The sequence below is a fragment of the Mercenaria mercenaria genome, chromosome 16 (genome assembly GCF_021730395.1).
Source record: "Mercenaria mercenaria strain notata chromosome 16, MADL_Memer_1, whole genome shotgun sequence".
In the NCBI taxonomy this organism is placed as follows: Eukaryota; Metazoa; Mollusca; class Bivalvia; order Venerida; family Veneridae; genus Mercenaria; species Mercenaria mercenaria.
In genome coordinates, this window is record NC_069376.1 from 68,914,425 (window position 1) to 68,919,762 (window position 5,338).

A 5,338-nucleotide genomic window follows, 5' to 3' on the forward strand; every position below is an offset into this window, starting at 1 on the left:
ACTTTCTCTTTACAAAATAATCCGGTCACAGATTTTCCATTTGGTACAACCAGTTGCATAATCAGACCACGTATATCACAGAAAATAACAAACATTGCTTTCTTAGCACTCTTTCGGCAATTGAGTTTGGTAGCCCATATTTTGTTGTTAATTTTCCAAGTAAGCTCTAAAATGTACCCATGTCTCATCTCCAGTAATAATGTCAGAAAACTGCTTTCTATGGTATTTTGGAAACATTTTAGGCATATTGCTGGCTGTTTCAAATCTGACACGTTTTCGCTTGTCCGACAACAAATCAGGACTCCATCTAGCTGTAATGATTCATTTTCAAATTACGTTTTATAATGCGCAATACATTTGCGGCTGGGATACCAACTATACTAGCAATTAGAAGTGGCACTACAAGGACGTCCAGGTTTTGCTGTATCATTAATGGAGTCAAAACCGCTTTTAAACTTCTTAACGCACGTCGTGACTGTGGCATACGACACTTCATTCTGCCCATGAACATCACACAAGTTTGCATTGAATCTCTATATAACCTCGAATTTCAGCTACCTTTACACTTTTCTTGTCGACCATTTTTACTATAGTGTCAATGAATATATGTTGCTTTATCGCTAATACAGCATGTACACATGTAAATTTAGTATCTAAGTGCAGAGAATGGATTTCTCGTTATACCGGTACGCTTTTTATATGAATCCCGTACAAAGCAAGGCGACACGATAATCAGTTGCATTATTTTCAAAATGCCCTTCATAAACGCTACTTACCCGATCATATAGCGTAATGTAATTTTTATTTAACGTTGAACATAATTTATGGATGATCTTGTTTTAGTTACTATTCCTTTTAATCTTTTACCAATATATTTACGTGTATGTATATGTATGTATGTGGTCTTTATGTTTTTGTTCGGTGGAGTTACTATAGGACCTGGTCAGGAAGGGGTTGGAGATATTTCAACAGCTGTTAACTTGCCGGATACTAATTTCTGACGCATTTCCTCTTTGAATGGAGATAAACAGTAAAAACAATACTATACACCACAGGTCATCTAATTGAAATTTTACTGCTTAAAATATATTGCTATCTATTAAACATTTTGATGTGGTAGTATAAATCTGACTGAATCAAATAAAATCATAAACTTCTTCCATGAATAGATTCTAATTTAATCTACAATTACTACATTTGCTTCGAAACTCTGCATTAAATTGTCCTTACCTGTTTGAACAATTATTTCTGCATTATTTTGACATAAGGGAGTGCTACAACAATCCTGAGACATTAACAATATCTGCTATATATTTTGTTTCTAATAACATACAGAATAAATAGTTTCTAATGCCCATCCATTCTATCATAGTGTTATTACACTGTTTTGGAAAATCATTCATTAAAACGATCCCCTCATCGACTAGTAACCCGTACATTCATTCTAGCCCACGCAATATGGCAGGAAGTTAACCTCTTACTGAGTCAATTTGGTGGGCTGACTTAATATTTTGTCCTTTGAAAACCAATAAATAATGCCTTAAATCTTGAAACCATCACATTTCCTTCTAAAAGCACTTAAAATAAAAACTGTTATTAATAGTGAAAATGCACAAGTAATCGAAGACTTTTCAATTATAGAATTAACCACATGACTGATATATATAAAAAAAAAATCTTCATAAATATACTGCGGTGAGGCGCTAATAACAAGCAAGCTTGAAGCCTACATGACTGCATGACTTTCAGCCGAAAGTTCTAATTTTCACGAATTTCTTCTTTTGAATATCTACCGTTTTAGTTTTTATCCAAACTGAGGGGAATCCATCCGAGTCGTTTAGGCAAAATAAGTCATTTCCTTACCTGTGAAACTATGTATCGCACAGTATCTTTACCTATCAAAGGTGGAGAATATGTAGTGTTCCCTAATTGTATTCATAGCCGTCATCATTTTCTTTTGCATACAAATCACGATTTGCAACCTCTTAAAACTTTCATCATATATCATTTCACTTGATAAGAACCCTGACTGCTAAACCAGTCAATACACTTGCTGCAAACATTTCACGCTCATCAAAAAATCGTTTTCCCAAACATTTCAGGCATTCAGTTTTGCAGAATGTGCAACACTTACTGTTACGTTGCATCCATTTTTATAGGGGCGAAATAATTCAGTCAATGTCAAATAGCTGCTGCGAACAAATAGTTTGTATATTTTTTTCAAACAGCACTTGTGATAACATTTTCAATATAAATCAAACACATGGGCAAATGAGCATGTTTATTAATGTCAACTTGAGTTTGATCTGTTTTATTTTGTTGAGTTTTAAGTACAGTGGCACAGAAAGATTTCAAATTTAACTTTACTTATACCTTAAACAGATTTAATGATGAAGGATGACCCAGGTGCCCTTCCAGACACCAATTAAGGCAAAGGTTAAATGCCCATAGACTTCTAACTAAGATTGATGAATATTGGATAAGAAATGCTTATTAAGTGTATAAAATGTGAATTCATTACTTTAGAACTTGAACATCTAGAAGCCAACAGATTTGTGTAAATGATTTGATATATTACTGCAATGCAATTGGAAGTATTTCTACTCAGGAGCATGCATGAAGTCCACCGGATCTGTCTTCTTACTAAAAGATCAAAGATTTTTATATGAGATAACTGGATTCTTTGAATGTTTTCAGACAAAATGACTAGGACTGTCATTGGAGACTTGCTTTGTTGAAAATTATCACCTCTCAAATATCGAAAATACATTGATATTTGCTATTATCTTAACAGACTGAAGTATAGCTCAAGCACTATGGCAAATCAGCTTATAACAAGAGCTGTCTGATGACAGCGCGCTCGACTATTCGAAGAATTGATTGAAGAATGGGGTCAAAATATTTCCACGGATATTCAGACAAAAGAAATAAATAGATTAGACAAACAATGTTCCTGTATTACTTTGATTTCGATACGTCTTGCACTAAATGGCAATATATGAGCAAATTTCAAAGTCCAAAAAGGGCCATAATTCAGTCAAAATAGTTATGTACTCTTGCCTACAGATGGAAATCATAATGATAAACAAGTGTTCAAAGTTTAAAAGCCATATGTTAAATAGTTTTGACAAAACATGGACTTGTATGAAAACAGAACCAATTTCAAAGGCTAAAAAAGGGCCATAATTCAGCCAAAATAGATGACAGAGTTATATTCTCTTTCCTACAGATAGAGACTATTATATTAAACAAGTGATAAAAGTTTCAAAGCCATATGTCAAACACTTTACAAAAAATATGAACTGGTACGAAAAACTTAACCAAGATTTCTGTCAAAAGGGGCCATAATTCAGCCAAAATCCTTGGTGGAGTTATGTACTCTTGCCTATAACTGGATATGGTGATGGTAAACAGGTGCTGAAAGTTTCAAAGCTTTATCTCAAAAGACTTTGTCAAAAAATGAACTGGTACGAAATATTAACCCAGATTTCTAAGTCAAAAGGGGCCATAATTCAGCCAAAATCCTTGATGGAGTTATGTGCTCTTGCCTATAACTGGACATGGTGATGGTAAACAAGTGTTAAAAGTTTCAAAGCTTTATCTCAAAAGACTGTCTAAATATGAACTGGTACGAAAAACTTAACCAAGATTTCTAAGTCGAAAGGGGCCATAATTCAGCCAAAATCCCTGATGGAGTTATGTACACTTGCCTATAACTGGCCATGGCGATGGTTAACAAGTGTTGAAAGTTTCAAAGCTTTATCTCAAAAGACTTTGTCAAAATATGAACTGGTACGAAAAACTTAACCAAGATTTCTAAGTCGAAAGGGGCCATAATTCAGCCAAAATCCCTGATGGAGTTATGTACTCTTGCCTATAACTGGCCATGGTGATGGTAAACAAGTGTAGATAGTTTCAAAGCTTTATCTTAAAAAGACTTTGTCAAAATATGAACTGGTACGAAAAACTTAACCATGATTTCTAAGACAAAAGGGGCCATAATTTAGCCAAAATCCTTGATGGAGTTATTTGCTCTTGCCTATAACTGGCCATGATGATGGTAAACAAGTGTTGAAAGTTTCAAAGCTTTATCTCAAAAGACTTTGTCAAAATGTGGACTGGTACGAAAAACTTAACCAAGGTGTGACGCCGACGCCAACGCCGACGCCGTGGTGAGTAGGATAGCTCTACTTATTCTTCGAATAGTCGAGCTAAAAATGAAAGATTTATCTTTAAAGCAGCCCATCTTCTCATGTAAGCTCATCATTGGTATTGTGAACAAGGCAAACAACTATATCCCCTGCCACTGTTCTGGATAGTGGAAGGGTTGACGGTACTAGACGGAAGCATTGACGTTGTTAAATATGTTATATAATCTACTCTACGTACGGTGAAATCAATGAATTTGTTCCAAAAGATATGCTGAGAGATTGCAGAAATAAATTTAATATAAAAAGAATCATGAGTATACATTATAGCCAAGTCATAATATTTACATTTGCCCTATTCTTTTCCATTGAAAATTATGACGTTCATTTTGTATGAACAGCAAAAGGAAAGGAGCAAAAGTTACGTAACCGCTGCTTAGTTATAACAGACCGCAGTTTTGATGATACCCACTTAGTCCGGGAGAACATCCCTTATATGAGCTGCGCCACGAGAAAACCAACATAGTGCGTTTGCGACCAGCATGGATCCAGACCAGTGTGCATGCAAGCAATCTGGTCAGGATCCATGCTGTTAGCGAACAGCATTGATCCTGACCAGACTGGTTGGATGCGCAGGCTGGTCGCAAACGCACTATGTTGGTTTTCTCATGGCACGGCTCAATTTTGACGTCGCAGTTGTTCCGTCTGTACACACTGTACACACTGGCCGTGAAGCTAGTTTTAATGTTAAATGCCTCAAAATATTTGCAGTTTATAATATTGTCTTATTTACAAATGAAAAGAAAAAATAATGTAAATAGAAGAAAGGAAACTTTTTTTTTTTGGTGTTCATGCGAAATGAACGACAGAATAGGATCAGCAAATCCATTAATCACGCTAATCATTTCATTTCTTAATTAAAATCCTTCAAAGGGTTAAAGACATACAAGGCGGCCACAAAATGGAAGTCTCAAACTTTACACCTCAAGTTGTGACTTTGACTTGAGCCGACATGGCTGACTCATCGAGTTCTGCACATCGTCTTGATGGGGTGATCATTTTACCTAAGTTTATGAAAACCCTTCAAGGGGTTTAAGTTATATGGAGCAGAAACAGTTGTTACGGGCGGACGGAGACCATTCCTATAACCCCACCACTCATGGCAGTGGATCAAATAACAAAGTTAAAAA